The sequence below is a fragment of the Triturus cristatus genome, chromosome 8, assembly GCF_964204655.1.
Source record: "Triturus cristatus chromosome 8, aTriCri1.1, whole genome shotgun sequence".
Lineage (NCBI taxonomy): Eukaryota > Metazoa > Chordata > Amphibia > Caudata > Salamandridae > Triturus > Triturus cristatus.
In genome coordinates, this window is record NC_140591.1 from 1148311126 (window position 1) to 1148328783 (window position 17658).

General features: G+C 47.2%; 1 non-coding gene across 1 annotated transcript; it reads left to right on the plus strand.

Moving 5' to 3' along the window:
- Window positions 1–828: 828 nt before the first annotated feature.
- Window positions 829–935, plus strand: LOC146805521 (U6 spliceosomal RNA). The gene has a single exon (XR_014968110.1). It is a non-coding gene; the product is annotated as a U6 spliceosomal RNA (small nuclear RNA).
- Window positions 936–17658: the final 16723 nt, after the last annotated feature.

Consider the following 17658-nt stretch of genomic DNA (forward strand, 5'->3'; position numbering starts at 1 on the left):
ACCTTGCGGTAAATGCTAACTCTGGGATGACTGCATCAAAACATGTCGTGTTTGGTGTCAAATGCTTTGAATCATACCCCCACACCAGTAACTGGTGTGGGAGTATGATCCCACCCTTCTAGAGGGATAGACATGTACCTACTGTGGAAACACTGTAGAATCCTGAAAGAGCCATGGCATCACAAAATGGATGCCACCAGCACAGACACTGGGCTGCCCTCCTGCTGCTGACCGAAACTCACAGTGAAGGAGGCTTAACAATAGGCATCCTGTCTCAGGGAGGTGTCACCACCTTCCAGACAGGATTTAGTGTATTGGGGCTGGGTGGGTTCACTCCTAGAGTGCTTTGAATTCCTGCACTGGGGGAGCAGTAGGCTCCTCTGTGCATATGCCAGCTCAAACCAGTTCAGGGGATACCTTCCCCTGCTCTGGTGCAAAACTGGACAAAGGGAAGTGGGTGTAACCACCAACTCCCCTGACCCTCCCATAGGAGTGGTCATAGAGCTAGTCCCTCCTTTTCTTTTAGTTTAAGATAGGGAACCCTTGCCATTGCAAACTAGATATCCCTGGATGACACTCTGAAGAAGACTCCTGGACCTTCGACGTTCCACTACCTTTGGAAGACTGAAGAATCTTCCTTGGAGTCAAGGAGTGACTCCCCTGCTTGACAGGCACCAAATCTTTGCATCACCTGTCGCAAACTTTCCCGCTCCCGCCGGAGTCCGAAATCACTGCAGCTCAAAAGTGGATTTCCTGACCTCTCGACGGCCATCGTGAGTCCCCAGCAAAGCTGAGGTGAGTGGACCCCACAAGTCACAGGGAACCGCAATACCCAGGCACTGGGCACATATACTAAAATTGGAACGATACAGAGAAGATCAGCATGGCCCCTGCGCAAGGATGACACGCATTTTCGTGAAGCGTTCCATATTTTTATTCTCAGATGTCAATGTATGTGGGTTGGTGGACTGTCATGGAGACGGAATCCACCATTTTCAACATAACCACTATGGTGACGCCTTAAACAGCCTCCTTGCTTCCCATAATATGTACATTATGGTCAACGAGAAAAATGACCAGGAGGAGATCTGTCCAACCTTTACAGGTCAGGGAGCGAACTCAGTTATTGATTTTATATGTATCTCCTCGAGTCTTGTGGCCTGGACTACGGCGCCCAAAGTCGTAGACATCCAGCTTAGTGACCATAATTGCATGACAGTAAAGGCTATGTTATGGGAGAACAAAGGGTTCCGTATTCCAGCTTGTATTGTTAACAGCATTGAGCCTGTACGCCCTAATGGCACCAGACTCAGGTGGAAGGGGGATAAGGCGGATATTATGTTTGATTCAATTATCACTAGTTGTTTAGCAGGCATCATAGGGATTTTAGAAGATAATCAAGGTTCTATTGGCTGTATTGAGCATTTTATTGGCATTAACTCGGTCATTGACTCTAAGTTTATTAGCCCCTTGAAATATAAAGAGGATCGTCCGCTAGGGTGGTTTAATTCAGCCTGTACCTTGGCCCTAAAGGAGCTAAAATCAGCCTTATCAGTAACGCCAAGAGATAAGGGTTTGGTTATAGATCTAAGAGCAAGATACAAAGAAACCCTTAAACGGAGGAAATTGGAACTCCAACAGGAGGCGTGGGACAATTTGACCCTGGCTGCTGAATTGAATAATTGTACCCTGTTCTGGAAAATAGTTAATTCCCCTTTCCTCAAAAATGACAGAATCCCTGAACTAACCTCTAATGTCAATAAGGAAGAGTGGGTTTCTCACTTCTCCAAAATCTTTGATTCAGATAGTGCATCTAGGGCTTTAGTGGATGGGTGGCCGCACACGCCACTGAATATTACCGTCCAAGAGGTCTTGGATAGCATAAGGGTCAGTAAAGGAGGAAAAGCACAGGGTCCAGACGGGGTACCAATTGATGTTTATAAATTGGTCCCTGAAATATGGGGGCCTTTGTTAACTATCATTTTCAACGCAGCAGTCTGTAACGAGGTGCCCCCTACTTGGGAAGAATCCATTTTAATCCCAATTTATAAGAAAGGCAACCGAGGGGATGTCAAGAATTATCGTCCAATCTCTCTGTTGGACTCCTCCGTAAAGGTAATGAGTAGAGTGCTTCTAGTAAGGTTGGAAGAATGGGCGGAGGACAATGGTATTTTAGCCGAGAGCCAGTTTGGGTTCAGGAAGGGCCGTGGTACGATTGCGCAATGTCTAAATTTAGACCTGCTCATCGGTAAATACACCCTGGCAAAGACCGGCACTATTTATCTCTGCTTTGCGGATCTGAGTAGTGCCTTTGATCTGATGGACCATGGCATTCTCTGGGCAAAGCTATTGGAAATGGGGGCTCCCGAGGGCATTGTGTTCTTTCTAGCACGTCTTTATACCAAATTACAAGCCTGTGTTCGTTATGGTTCCAATGGGGAATGTACAACTAAGTTTAAGATTGGGCGTGGAATTAGACAGGGATGTGTGTTGGCTCCACTGCTTTTTACAATTTTTATTAATGAGATCGATTCATTCCTTAAATCTCTGGCAGTGGATGCCCCCGAAATTAATAAGGACTACGTCCCTGTGCTATTATACGCGGATGACGCGGTTCTTATTTCAAGCACCCCAATCGGCCTTCAACAGCTGATAGATGGCTTTTTGCAATTTATCAACAGCAGAAAGTTAGTGTTAAACAAATCTAAAACTTATGTTATGGAATGTGGGCGAAGGAATAGAAAGAAACAGTTCTCATTCTTTATGGAGGGCCAGAAGGTCCAGGCTGTCGACTATTTTTCATACTTCGGGGTCACTTTTTCGAATAAAAAAACTTGGGCCAATGAACACAAAAATGTTCGGGCCAAGATGGCGAGGAGTGCTCATGGAATTTTTACTATGGCTACGAAACTGGGAGACAGGCGGGTTCACGACATGCGGAAGATTTTTCAGTCCCGCTATGTTTCTATTGCCTTGTATGGTGCTGGCATTTGGGGTTATGCCACGGCAGGGTCACTTCAGGTTGAGGAGAACATATTCCTGAAAAGACTTTTGTGCCTGCCAAGCTCTGTTTCTAATGCTTTAGTACATAATGAATTGGGTATTCACCATCTTGCCGACTTTATTCTTCTTAGGCCACTGATGCTATGGTGCTCCATTTGGATAAAAGAAGAGACTTCATTGTGCAGAGCCATTATTTCTAATTGTCTCTCTTTGGACCATCATTTAAAGATCCCATGGTTAAAGTACATTGTGGATAATTTTCGTGAGTTCTTTAACATTAACATCATTGAGGATCATTGTGGGGCTACTGAGCTGTCTAAAATTGAACTTAGGCAGTGTTTTTTACAACAGCTTTCCACCAGGAGGCATCAAAATAGCTCTGATCTTTCATCCTGTGTTTTTTACGATGATCTAAATGAATTTGTGGGTTTTCAACCTTATTTGTCACAAGTGACCTGGAAGGCACATCGGTTTGTGTTGGCTAGACTTAGAATGGGTGTAGCACACAACCTTGTTGCTTTCCCCTCTCTGCATCTACATCCTGCTGGCCCATGTCCCTGTGACAATATTATCTCCCAAAGCACTGTGCACTTTCTTTTGCTCTGTCGGCTGTACAAAAACTTGCGGGTTGTATATCTGAAACCCCTGTTTTTTAAATTTGGAGTCAGGTCAATACGAGACTGTATGAGTTTGCTTTTTAATCTGCATCATCCTGATGTCAGGTTTTATACAGCTAACTTTCTCCTTAAATCAATCAATGCAAGGTAAAGTATGCTTTTTTAACTGTTTTAACATGTTATACCTCCTGCTTCTGTATTTTACATTGTTGTCTTTTAATGTTGTGCTTTTATGGACTTGATTTTTGTTCGAATAAAGCCTTATGAAATGAAATGAAATTACTGCAATCCCTTCACGACATTCTATGAACTTGTGCATTGTATCACGTGTGGTCCAAGCCTCCAGCAGGATTTTCACTGAAAATCAGAGGCCTACCTCGTCCCGAGTGACGTGGGCTCCTGTGAAGTGAATCCTCCCGAGGCGTCTTCGCGATCCCTTGCCAGCTGGCTTGTGGGTCCTCTGAAGACTTTTATACAGAACCAAAGGGCTTCCCTGGTTGCTCCAGGCCTGCCCTGACTTACCCTTTCTGGGTGAGTCCCTCAGACCTTGCTGGTCTGCACCGCTGACTTTCTTCACTTTCCACAAGACTTGCTGTTGCCAAGGCTTGTTGGCTCCAATCCAGTTGCTGACATCTCAGTACGCTGCAGACTTTGTGGGAGACATTGAGTCCAGCTCCTGGTTGTCGTCGACACATCCTGGACCTTGTGGCTGAAGAGTCAAGACACCCATGATCACCTGAAATCACCCGTCGACTTTGGGCATCCATCTACCTGGGCCCGGGTCACTGGCAAGTGACTTTGAACTCTGTCTCCTCTTCTTTCAGGTCATGTTTCTTCTGAATCCTGCCTTGGATTCCACCAGACACTTCTTCTGTCTTCACAAGCAGCAAGTCTTCTTTCTCTCCCATTGAAGACGACGCTGCGACCCGACACCAAAAGACACCTATGCACCTGGATTCCCTGGGTGAGGTAACTCATGCACTATGGTGCTCCTATGTTTGTTGGCTCTAGAACTACTTACCCTGTAAGTGACATGCTTGTAGACTCTCCCGAATTATCCTAAAACTTAAAATTCCAACCGCGACTTGCTCCATTTAAGTCTATTGGGATCCACGGCTGTGTTCTCACACTGCATGTGTCTCCCGTGGGTCCTTTATTTACCTGCCTTGGGTGGATTAGTGAGGCCCCAGCGCTTTTGAAGACCTTAGGCCTTCTCCCTTCACAAGTCGTTCTTCTTATACCTCTTTTACTATATGGTCTGGTACGCCCCTAGGGCCCCAGCCATATAAGTGCTTAATTTGTTGTGAAACGTTGATTTGTGCATATGATCCTGAATTCTAATCTCATAAAGAGATTAGTAGAGTATGTTAGAAATAAATACATATATATTTCATATATATACCTGTGTGGTGTCCTTTCATTTAGTAATTCAAGAGATTATAAGGTAAAACAAGCTGCTTTACATTCCCCAGAGACTTAGCCTGAAGGCTGCTCTTCACAGCTACCACTAGGATAGCTTTCTTTAAAAGGTTGTCTTAAACCTATCTACCACAAGAGTCGAATTGGACTGGTGCAAGGTGGCCACTTTAACTAGTGACCAGCATATGCCAGTCAAACTTTTCACACCTCATTCTACACCTCTGTTGCCTCTTTCTGCACCTCTCTTACCTCTGTATGCACTTCTATTGCCTCTTCCTGCACCTCTCTTGCTTCTTTATGCAGGTCACTCTCTTTTTTCTGTACTTCTCTTGCCTCTTTATCACCTCTCTCACCGCTTTCTGCATATCTCTTGCCTCTTTCTGCACCACTCTTCTTTCTGCACCTCTCTTGCCTCTTTCTGTACTTCTCTTGCCTCTTTCTGCAGCTCACTCTCTTCTTTCTGCACCTCCCTTGCCTCTTTCTGTACTTCTCTTGCTTCTTTCTGCAGCTCACTCTCTACTTCATGCACATCTCTTGCCTCTTTCTGCACCTCTATTGCCTCTTTCTATAGCTCATTCTCTTCTTTCTACACCTTTCTTGCCTCCTTCTGCACTTTCTTTCTGAACCTCTCTTGCCTCTTTCTGTACCTCTCTTGCCTCTTTCTGCAGCTCACACTCGTCTTTCTTCACCTCTCCTGCCACTTTCTGCAACTCTCTTGCCTCTTTCTGAACATTTCTTTGTCTTTCTGTACCTTTCTTGACTCTTGATGCACCTCTCTTGACTCTTTTTGCTTTTCTCTTGCCTCTTCCTTCAGCTCACTTGCTTCTTTCTGCACCTTTCTTCCTCTTACTGTACCTGTCTTGATTCTTTGTATCCCTCTTACCTCTCTCTGTACCTCTCTTGCCTCTTTCTGCACCTCTCTTCCCTCTTTCTGCAGCTCACTCTCTTCTTTCTGCACCCCTCTTGCCTCATTATGCACCTCTCTTGTCTCTTTCTGCACCTCTCTTCCTCTTCCTGCAAATCTCGTGCATCTATCTGCACCAGTCTTGTCTCTTTCTACAACTCTCTTACCCCTTTTTGTACCTCCCTTGCCTTTTTCTGCACCTTGCTAGCCTCTTTCTTTACCTCTTTTGCCTCTATCTTTACCTCTCTTGGTTTTCTACTCCTGTCTTGCCTCTTTCTGCACCTCCCTTGCCTCTTTATGTACCTCACTCTCTTCTTTCTGCACCTCTCTTGCTTTTTTCTGCACCCCTCTTGCTTCTTTTTGCATTTCTCTTGCTTCTTTCTGCACCTTTCTTCATTGTTCTGCATTATTCTTGCCTCTTTCTGCACCTTTCTTTCTTTTTCTGGACCTCTCTTGCCTCTTTCTGTACCTCACTTGCCTCTCCTTGTACCTTTCTTCCTCTTTCTGCACCTAACTCTCTTCTTTTTTAAACTCTCTTGCTTCTTTTTGTACCTCTGTTGCCTCTTTCTGCACCTCTATTGCCTCTGTCTGTACTTCTGCTGCTTCTTTCTACAGCTCATTCTCTTCTTTCGGTACCTCTCTTGCCTCTTCCTGCACCTCTCTTGCCTCTTTCTTCAGCTCACTCTCTTCTCTCTGCACCTCTCTTGCCTCTTTCTGCACCTCTCTTTCCTCTTTTTCAGCTCACTCTCTTCTTTCTGAACCTCTCTTGCCTCTTTCTGCACCTTTCTTGCCTCTTTCTGCACTTCTCTTGGTTCTTTCTGGAGCTCACTCTCTTCTTTCTGTACCTCTCTTGCCTCTTTCTGTACCTCTCTTGCCTCTTCCTGCAGCTCACTCTCTTCTTTCTGCACCTCTCCTGACACTTTCTGCATCTCTCTTGCCTCTTTCTGAGCATTTCTTCGTCTTTCTAAACCTTTCCTAACTCTTGATGCACCTCTCTTGACTCTTTTTGCTCTTCTCTTGCCTCTTTCTCCAGCTCACTTGCTTCTATCTGCACCTTTCTTCCTCTTACTGTACCTGTATTGGTTCTTTGTATCCCTCTTACCTCTCTCTGTACCTCTCTTGCCTCTTTCTGCACCTCTCTTCCCTCATTCTGCAGCTCACACTCTTTTATCTGTACCTCTCTTGCCTCTTTTGCACCTCTCTTGCCTCTTTCTGCGCCTCTTTTTCCTCTTTCTGCACCACTATTGCCTCTTTCTGCACATCTCATGCATCTTTCTGCACCGCTCTTGGCTGCTTCTACACATCTTGCTTCTTTCTGCACCTCTCTTCTTTCTGCAACTCTCTTGCCTCTTTCTGCACCTCTATTGCCTCTTTCTATAGCTCACTCTCTTCTTTCTACAACTTGCTTGCCTCCTCCTGCACCTATCTTCCCTCTTTCTCCAGTGCACTCTCTTCTTTCTGAACGTCTCTTGCCTCTTTCTGTACCTCTCATGCCTCTTTCTGCACTTCTCCTGGTTCTTACTGGAGCTCACTCTTCTTTCTGTACCTCTCTTGCCTCTTTCCGTACCTCTCTTGCCTCTTTCTGCAGCTCACCCTCTTCTTTCTGCACCTCTCCTGCCTCTTTCTGCAACTCTCTTGCCTCTTTCTGAACATTTCTTCCTCTACCTTTCTTGCCTCTTGATGCATCACTCTTGACTCTTTTGCTCTTCTCTTGTCTCTTTCTTCAGCTCACTTGCTTCTTTCTGTACATTTCTTCCTCTTACTGTACCTGTCTTGATTCTTTGTACCCCTCTAACCTCTCTCCGTACCTCTCTTGCCTCTTTCTGCACCTCTCTTACCTCTTTCTGCAGTTCACTCTCTTCTTTCTGCACCTCCCCTGCCTCTTTCTGCAACTCTCTTGCCTCTTTCTGAACATTTGTTCCTCTTTCTTTACCTTTCTTGCCTCTTGATGCCCCACTCTTGAAACTTTTTGCTCTTCTCTTGCCTCTTTCTTCAGCTCACTTGCTTGTTTCTGCACCTTTCTTCCTCTTACTGTATCTGTCTTGATTCTTTGTACCCCTTTAACCTCTCTCCGTCACTCTCTTGCCTCTTTCTGCACCTCTCTTCCCTCTTTCTGCAGCTCACTCTCTTCTTTCTGCATCCCGTTGCCTATTTATGCACCTTTCTTGCCTCTTTCTGTAACTCTTTTGCCTCTTTCTGAACATTTGTTCCTCAGTCTTTACCTTTCTTGCCTCTTGATGCACCACTCTTGAAACTTTTTGCTCTTCTCTTGCCTCTTTATTCAGCTCACTTGCTTCTTTCTGCACCTTTCTTTCTCTTACTGTATCTGTCTTGATCCTTTGTACACCTCTAACCTCTCTCTGTACCTCTCTTGCCTCTTTCTGCACCTCTCTTCCCTCATTCTGTAGCTCACTCTCTTCTTTCTGCACCTCTCTTGCCTCTTTCTAAAGCTCTCTCTCTCTCTTCTTTCTGAACCTCTCCTGCCTCTTTCTGCAACTCTCTTGCCTCTTTCTGAACATTTCTTCCTCTTTATTTACCTTTCTTGCCTCTTGATGCACCACTATTGAATCTTTTTGCTCTTCTCTTGCCTCTTAATTCAGCTCACTTGCTTGTTTCGGCACCTTTTTTCCTCTTACTGTACCTGCCTTGATTCTTTGTACCCCTTTAACCTCTCTCCGTACCTCTCTTGCCTCTCTCTGCACCTCTCTTCCCTCTTTCTGCAGCTCACTCTCTTCTTTCTGCATCCATCTTGCCTATTTATGCACCTTTCTTGCCTTTTTCTGTAACTCTCTTGCCTCTTTCTGAACATTTGTTCCTCAGTCTTTACCTTTCTTGCCTCTTGATGCACCACTCTTCACTCTTTTTGCTCTTCTCTTGCCTCTTTCTTCAGCTCACTTGCTTCTTTCTGCACCTTTCTTCCTCTTACTGTACCTGTCTTGATTCTTTGTACCCCTCTAACCTCTCTCTGTACCTCTCTTGCCACTTTCTGAACCTCCCTTCCCTCATTCTGCAGCTTACTCTCTTCTTTCTGCACCTGTCTTGCCTCTTTCCGCAGCTCACTCTCTTCTTTCTGCACCTCTCCTGCCTCTTTCTGCAAATGTCTTGCCTCTTTCTCACATTTTTTCCTCTTTCTTTACCTTTCTTCCCTCTTGATGCACCACTCTTGAATCTTTTTGCTCTTCTCTTGCCTCTTAATTCAGCTCACTTGCTTGTTTCTGCACCTTTCTTCCTCTTACTGTACCTGCCTTGATTCTTTGTACCCCTTTAACCTCTCTCCCTACCTCTCTTGCCTCTTTCTGCACCTCTCTTCCCTCTTTCTGCAGTTCACTCTCTTCTTTCTGCACCCCTCTTGCTTCTTTCTGCACCTCTCATGCCTCTTTCTGTACCTCTCTTGCCTCTTTTTGCAGTTCACTCTCTTCTTTCTGCACCTCCCCTGCCTCTTTCTGTAACTCTCTTGCCTCTTTCTGAACATTTGTTCCTCTTTCTTTACCTTTCTTGCCTCTTGATGCACCTCTCTTGACTCCTTTTGCTCTTCTCTTGCCTCTTTCTTCAGCTCACCTGCTTCTTTCTGCACCTTTCTTCCTCTTACTGTACCTGTCTTGATTCTTTGTATCCCTTACCTCTCTCTGTACCTCTTTTGCCTCTTTCTGCACCTCTCTTCCCTCTTTCTGCAGCTCACTCTCTTCTTTCTACAACTCTCTTACCTCTTTCTGTACCTCCCTTGCCTCTTTCTGCACCTTGCTTGCCTCTTTCTTCATCTCTTTTGCCTCTATCTGTACCTCTCTTGGTTTCCTACTCCTTTCTTGCCTCTCTCTGCACCTCCCTTTCCTCTTTATGCACCTCACTAAGCCTGGGCGAAGCACTACGCTACGCTCGCTTAGTTTGCGAAGTTCGCGCTACTTCGCACCACGCGAACTGCACGTAGCACAGTGCGAACACGCATAGCGTAGTGTTGCGTAGTGCTGCGGTCATTTTTTGCTTGCTCGTGGTCCTCACTGTCAAGTTGGCGACCGCGAGCAAGCAAAATGACATCCCGGCGAGACTTTTTCCTTGTTCGCGATCAGCAACATCAAGTTGGGGATCGCGAGCATGGAAAATAAACCTCCCGGCGAGATTCCCAACGCGAGGAGGTCAGGGTTCTCATCGCGAGGGGTCGCGTAAGCTCACGACCGCTCGCGATGAGAAACTACCAGTTCGCGTTGAGAAAGCTGCCGCTCGAGTAAAAATCTACTCGAGCAGCAGAAAACTACAGCTCGCACTGTGCAAGATGCCATTTTCAATGATTGCACAGTGCCGGTTGCTTTTCCGCACTGTGCAATCATTGAAAACAACATCTTGCACAGTGTGAACATGTTACTACGCAGTTCGCGAAGTGCTACGCGTAGCTCGCGTAGTGCAAACTTCACTTTGCGTAGCTTCGCGAAGTGCTACTTTGCGAACTACGCCCACCCTTACACCTCACTCTCTTCTTTCTGCACCTCTCTTGCTTCTTTCTGCACTCCTCTTGCTTCTTTCTGTGCTTCACTTGCTTCTTTCTGCACCTTTCTTCATTGTTCTGCATATTTCTTGCCTCTTTCTGCAACTTTCTTTCTCTTTCTGGACCTCTCTTGCCTCTTTCTGTACCTTTCTTGCCACTTTCTGCATCTCTCTTGCCTCTTTCTGTACCTCACTTGCCTCTCCTTGTTCCTTTCTTCCTCTTTCTGCACCTAACTCTATTCTTTTTTAAACTCGCTTGACTCTTTCTTTAGCTCACTCTCTTCTTTCTGCACCTCTCTTGCCTCTTTCTGCACCTTTCTTCCCTCATTCTGCAGCTCACACTCTTTTATCTGTAACTCTCTTGCCTCTTTTGCACCTCTCTTGCATCTTCCTGCACCTCTTTTTCCTCTTTCTGCACCACTATTGCCTCTTTCTGCACATCTCATGCATCGTTCTGCACCTCTATTGCCTGCTTCTACACCTCTTGCTTCTTTCTACACCTCTCTTCTTTCTGCACCTCTCTTGCCTCTTCCTGCACCTCTATTGCCTCTTTCTATAGCTCACTCTCTTCTTTCTACAACTTTCTTGCCTCCTCCTGCACCTATCTTCCTTCTTAATCCAGCTCACTCTCTTCTTTCTGAACCTCTCTTGCCTCTTTCTGCACCTCTCATGCCTCTTTCTGCACTTCTCCTGGTTCTTTCTGGAGCTCACTCTTCTTTATGTACCTCTCTTGCCTCTTTCCGTACCTCTCTTGCCTCTTTCTGCAGCTCACCCTCTTCGTTCTACACCTCTCCTGCCTCTTTCTGCAAGTCTCTTACCTCTGACTGAACATTTCTTCTTCTATCTTTCTTGCATCTTGATGCACCACTCTTGACTCTTTTTTCTCTCCTCTTGCCTCTTTCTTCAGCTCACTTGCTTCTTTCTGTACCTTTCTTCCTCTTACTTTACCTGTCTTGAGCCTATGTACCCCTCTAACCTCTCTATGTATCTCTCTTGCCTCTTTATGCACCTCTCTTCCCTCATTCTGCAGCTCACTCTCTTCATTATGCACCTCTCTTGCATCTTTCTGCAGCTCACTCTCTTCTTTCTGCACCTATCCTGCCTCTTTCTGCAACTTTCTTGCCTCTTTCTGAACATTTCTTCCTCTACCTTTCTTGCATCTTGATGCACCACTCTGGACTCTTTTTGCTCTTCTCTTGCCTCTTTCTTCAGCTCACTTGCTTCTTTCTGTACCTTTCTTCCTCTTACTGTACCTGTCTTGATTCTTTGTACCCCTCTAACCTCTCTCTGTACCTCTCTTGCCTCTTTCTGCACCACTCTTCCCTCTCTCTGCAGTTCACTCTCTTCTTTCTGCTACACTCTTGCCTCTTTCTGCACCTCTCTTGCCTCTTTCTGTACCTCTCTTGCCTCTTTCTGCAGTTCACTCTCTTCTTTCTGCACCTCCCCTGCCTCTTTCTGCAACTCTCTTGCCTCTTTCTGAACATGTGTTCCTCTTTCTCTACCTTTCTTGCCTCTTGATGCACCACTCTTGACACTTATTGCTTTTCTCTTGCCTCTTTCTTCAGCTCACTTGCTTCTTTCTGAACCTTTCTTCCTCTTACTGTACCTGTCTTGATTCTTTGTACCCCTCTAACCTCTCTCTGTACCTCTCTTGCCTCTTTCTGAACCTCTCTTCCCTCATTCTGCAGCTTACTCTCTTCTTTCTGCACCTCTCTTGCCTCTTTCCGCAGCTCACTCTCTTCTTTCTGCACCTCTCCTGCCTCTTTCTGCAACTCTCTTGCCTCTTTCTGAACATTTCTTACTCTTTCTTTACCTTTCTTGCCTCTTGATGCACCACTCTTCAATCTTTTGTTCTTCTCTTGCCTCTTTCTTCAGCTCACTTGCTTGTTTCTGCACCTCTCTTGCCTCTTTCTGCAGCTCACTCTCTTCTTTCTGCACCCCTCTTGCCTCTTTATGCACCTCTTGTTTCTCTTTCTGCACCTCTTTTGCCTCTTCCAGCAAATCACTTGCCTCTTACTGCACCAGTCTTGTCTCTTTCTATTACTCTCTTATCTCTTTCTGTACCTCTCTTGCCTCTTTCTGCACCGCGCTTGCCTCTTTATTCACCTCTTTTGCCTCTATCTGTACCTCTTTTGGCTTTCTGCTCCTTTCTTGCCTCTTTCTGCACCTCCCTTGCCTCTTTATGCTTCTAGAGTGGAGGAGGAGCTTCCCTGCTTCCCGCGGTACACAGTGTAGCTGTTGGAGCGGAGCCGTGGCCAGGTTTGATCTGGCAAGAATCGGGGGCCAGAGACGCGGGGGTGAACGGAGAGAGGTCGGGCCGGGCTGGAGCGGCAGCCGTCCCATGCAAATTTCTGCCCTCCCGCTCCTTGCTCCCGCGGCTCCTGCAGATTTGCGGCTCCGGCCCCGGCTCTGGTGGCTCTCTTGCTTGCTTGCTTCCGGTACTGAGCACCAGGTTGAGCTGGGCGAGCTGGGCGAGCTGGTGAGCCAAACCGGGCATGATCGTGCCTGAGTGGAGGGCGTTTAAAAGTCAAAGGCTGTGCACTGCCGACCGTCAGAGCGGAGTAGAAAGCAGAGAACGATGAGGCACTAGTTGTGGATCGAGCGCTGAGAAACTTGATACCCGTAACCGGGTTTAAGCTGAGCCACCACAGTGGTCAAAGCACGGAGGCAGCCGGGAGGCAGCAAAGCAAGGTGAGGGGGTAAGAGCTGTGGAGTTGTAGAGTTTACCACCTGCTTGCTTGTGCTTGCGCTTGTTTAACATAGCTGAACATTGCCACCGGGAGGGTCTTTAATAATCACAGGGGGGACAGAACCTGAGGCTGATTTTACCTGCTGGGGATTCCGTTGGTGCCCCGTCCGCTTTGCCAGTGATTTTCGCCGCTGCTCCTGGGTCCCACACGCTGGTGTCTCCCCTGCCGCCGCTGTTTCCATCTCGCGGCCGAGAGCGGGGAGACTACAGCTCCCAGGCACCACAGCGGCCGGTGACGACACCCACGCTCCCGGAGGCGCACAAAAGGACGAGGCTCCCTCGGGGGAGCGGGGGACAGAACCTGAGGCTGATTTTACCTGCTGGGGATTCCGTTGGTGCCCCGTCCGCTTTGCCAGTGATTTTCGCCGCTGCTCCTGGGTCCCACACGCTGGTGTCTCCCCTGCCGCCGCTGTTTCCATCTCACGGCCGAGAGCGGGGAGACTACAGCTCCCAGGCACCACAGCGGCCGGTGACGACACCCACGTGCCCGGAGGCGCACAAAAGGACGAGGCTTCCTCCGCGTCGCGGGACGCGCGCGGGCAGCGCCGGGCTAAGCCCGGGCCAAGGGCGGGCCCGTTTAAGCCCGTTCAAGCACGATCAAGACCGGACCGGGCCACCCCTCTGTCATCCCTGATACTGCTTGCTGTATCGGTTTCGAGGAGGATTGTAAGTACTGTAATTTTTGCTCCCTGACTAACGCACCGTGGCTGCACCATCAACCAGAAGCAGGACTGTATTAACAGGAACTCTGGACAATTTTATAACAAGAGCAAACTCCGTAATAGATCAGGGAATAATATTAATGGAAAGAAGAGTCTCCCAAGACTTAGCGTTTGCAAAAAGATCCTCTTTGGGTCATATTGCTAATGTATGCACTCCGGATGCTCTTAGCAGAGTAATGCCAGATAATCGCCCCTCATGCATGGACAATGCATCCTGTAGTTCAGATCCATTGCAGCCCCTCCCATCTGAGCAAGCCCTAGATTCTACTTTAGCGTCAACAATGCTAAGCTCACCTGAGAGGTTAATTCTCCCCCAGTTGCGAGGAAGACGTGAGGGAGCGATGCCAAAAAGAAAATTGACTACGGCGCCGAGAGCGGGGGGAAAAAAAGCGAAATTTGCCAAAGGTCATACGGGTACTCAGATGACAACTGACTCAACTATAACAACCCAACACGCAGCTGCTTTAGTTCAGGCCCCACCTATACCCTTAGGAACTGGGGCAGCAACTCCCATTAGTAGTGTAACCCCACTTGAGATACATGACACCCCAGCAGAGATAAATGCCACTATAACTGCTCTTCTGAGTGCTATTATTAATCCCCTGGAATTGAGATTGTCTCGTATTGAGCAGCAGCTTTCACGGTTAGAACAGGTGGCGCTGGATACACAGAGCAAGCTAATTCCAAATATACCTAATCCATGCCCTCCTCCTGCCAAAAATGGGTGTCTCCAGTCTGACTTAGATCTAATTAACAACACGCCTGTTCCTCCAAAAATTCCAACAGCAACAAACCCAGCCACTATTCCAACCACTCTATTGGGGAGGGGGGATGCCAATATAAATGAAGGGAAGGGTGATCAGATGGAGAGCAAGGGGCATCTCCCCAAGGAACGTACCATAGATTTGCCACCAGAATGTAGCCCTTATGTGGCAATTTTGGTTGGAGTCCCCGAGCTCCCAATCTCAACCATAGAATCATACCCCTCCCTCAAAAATAAAGTAATAGATTGGCTTAATAAAAACCGACCACTTCCCCAACGCATTACTAGCGAAATCCTTATGGTACGCAGAGCATCGTGGGTGGGTCATGGCCCTAAAAACATCAAAGGTGATTGTATTCTAGTAAACTTTAAAGACCCCCGAACTGCTGAATATATCTGCAATTGGAGGTACCAGGGACAGGGTGCACTGATCCAAACTCACCCGCTGTCTTACTTTTATCCACCGACCCGCTGGGATGCTATGGAGAATGGCTGGACATTAGTACAATACAGAGGAGGAACAAGGCCATCAAGGGCTCCATTTGACCATCCACCAGCACCCCCCAAAATATTAACACAAAACAGATACAGCTGTCTGGACCAAGTGGATTGACTGGGCCGGGTAATGGGAGCGGCGCAAACTCAGAATAACAGCAAAAGTCGGGTTGTCAATGAAGCTGAAGGCCCGTCAATAATAGATGGGCTGTCAACTACTATCATAGAGAAACACACCCATACTGCTGAACTCCCTCCTGAACTTCAAGAGGTTACATCTGATGCTAGGCGTCCAGACGTGCAAGAGGTTATAGAGCCGCACCTATGTGACAGCACTGTTATAATTAGGAGTGACTGTAATACCAGGGTACCTACGAACACTGAATCCATGGTAATTGCGTCTTGGAATGTTGCGGGCCTACATAGTAAAGTAGCGAGCGGTGAATGGGGAACGTTTATCGATGGAATGGACATATGTCTATTCCAGGAGACCTGGGCAAGAATAGAGGAAAGGAGAATGGGATTTGCGGGTTTTCATATACCTGCACGATGGGGGGGTAAGGGTCGACCGTCTGGGGGTCTTACCATATGGGTGGCAACTCACTTGGGCTGTTCAGCCGAGTCTGTTAGCACACACTCGGACGATATACAGTGTGTAATTCTGAAATGGCCCAATAATTTCAAGCTGGCTGTTGTGAATGTCTACTCGAGGCCTGTCAGTCTATCTAGTGAGTCTACTACGGTCGACGAACTATCAAATTTTCTGTACTCCATCCCTACGGATGTGTCCTTACTAGTAGCAGGAGATTTTAACTGCCACTTTGAACCCTTACCGGGGATGGACCATGGTGCACTTGCAACTGAGGATGATTACTGGTCCATTCCGCAAGTCCAATCTCCTCACACCAGGTCCTGGTCCCCTCTAGCGGTCCAAATAACGGCCCTCACACTGAGCCACTCAATCAGGGCTTGTAACGGACGCACCAATTCAGATACTCCTTCTAGGTGCACATACAACAAAAAGGGCCACGAATCGCGTCTAGACTACATTATGGTTCGGACACACTCGTGGTCAAAGGTTATCGACCTCGAGATCATTGCAAGGGACGACAGTGATCACAATTTGCTGAGGCTGGAGCTGGCTTCTCCGGTCACACAACCGAAGGATTTAGGACCCAGAGATGCCCGAGTAGACAGGTCAGTCCTAACCAATGACCGGCGCAGGGTCAAGTGGGACAAGGTGGAGGCATCCTCTGAGGACCTGGCAAGATTGTACAATTCAGTCTTGCCGTGTTTTATCGAATTAGATGTTTTAATAACTCAAGAACTTTCTCCAGATTTTAATATCAAACTGCAGGCCCTGCATACGAATCTCGTTAGTATCTTGTCAGATATGTTTAATCCAGTAGCAACCAAAAGAAAGATTAGGACCCCCCTTTCCTCTTGGTATAATGATGCTTGTCGCCTGGCAAAAAAAGAGTTGATTCGGGCTGTAAAGCAAGGCAACGACAAGATCCTTATCGCCACCAAGAGAACTCATTATAAAGCTATGCTGAAGTTGGCCAAACAGGATTGGGACCATGCAAAATGGACCGATCTGTCATGCGCTCTAGAACAGAGAGATGCCCGTAAATTTTGGTCTATAATCAACACAGGAAGTGGGGATCCTAAACCGGCCACTGAGCCTAATATAGAGGCTAGTATTTGGGAAGACCACTTTAGAGCCCTGTATGCTATCTTGGTCGATATGGACACATATCCGGCACTACCAGCACTAAATGACTCCTATGATTGCATACAGTTTTCGCCTGAGGAAGTTGTTAATGCCATCTCGAAAATTCCACCTAGCAAGGCCCCTGGGCTAGATAAACTGCCGGGAGACCTCTTTAAACACCAAATGGAGATCTGGGGACCATATCTATGCATTTTATTTAATGCAATCTTGAGAGGAATGAACGTGCCCTGCACTTGGTTGGGCGCAGAAATCGTTCCCATCTTCAAGAAGGGTTCCCCCTTGCTACCGGCAAATTACAGACCCATCAGCCTCATAGATGTTCCGCAAAAAATTTTTGCGCGGCTCATCCTTGAACGACTTGAGGACTGGATGGAGGAGCACGCTATACTGAGCCAATACCAAGCAGGGTTTAGGAGGAACACCTCTACCATGGACCAAATCTTTCGCTTGTTATTACTATTCTGGAAAACAGCAAAGATTGAGGGTGGCAGCCTCTACATGGTATTCGTGGACCTCCGCTCCGCTTTCGATTTAGTACCCCGAGGGAAACTTTGGGGCGTGTTGGTCAGTCTGGGGGTACCTCTACCAATCCTGACAATACTGATCAAGTTGCATGAGGGCAATTTTGCCCAGGTGCGTCATGGGAAGAACGGGGCTTTAACCTCTAAGTTCCCCATTGGCAGAGGGGTGAGACAGGGGTGCGTTCTAGCACCTACCCTGTTCTGCCTATATGTCAATGGCGTGATTTCCCATCTTAATAGCGCCCTTAACAATG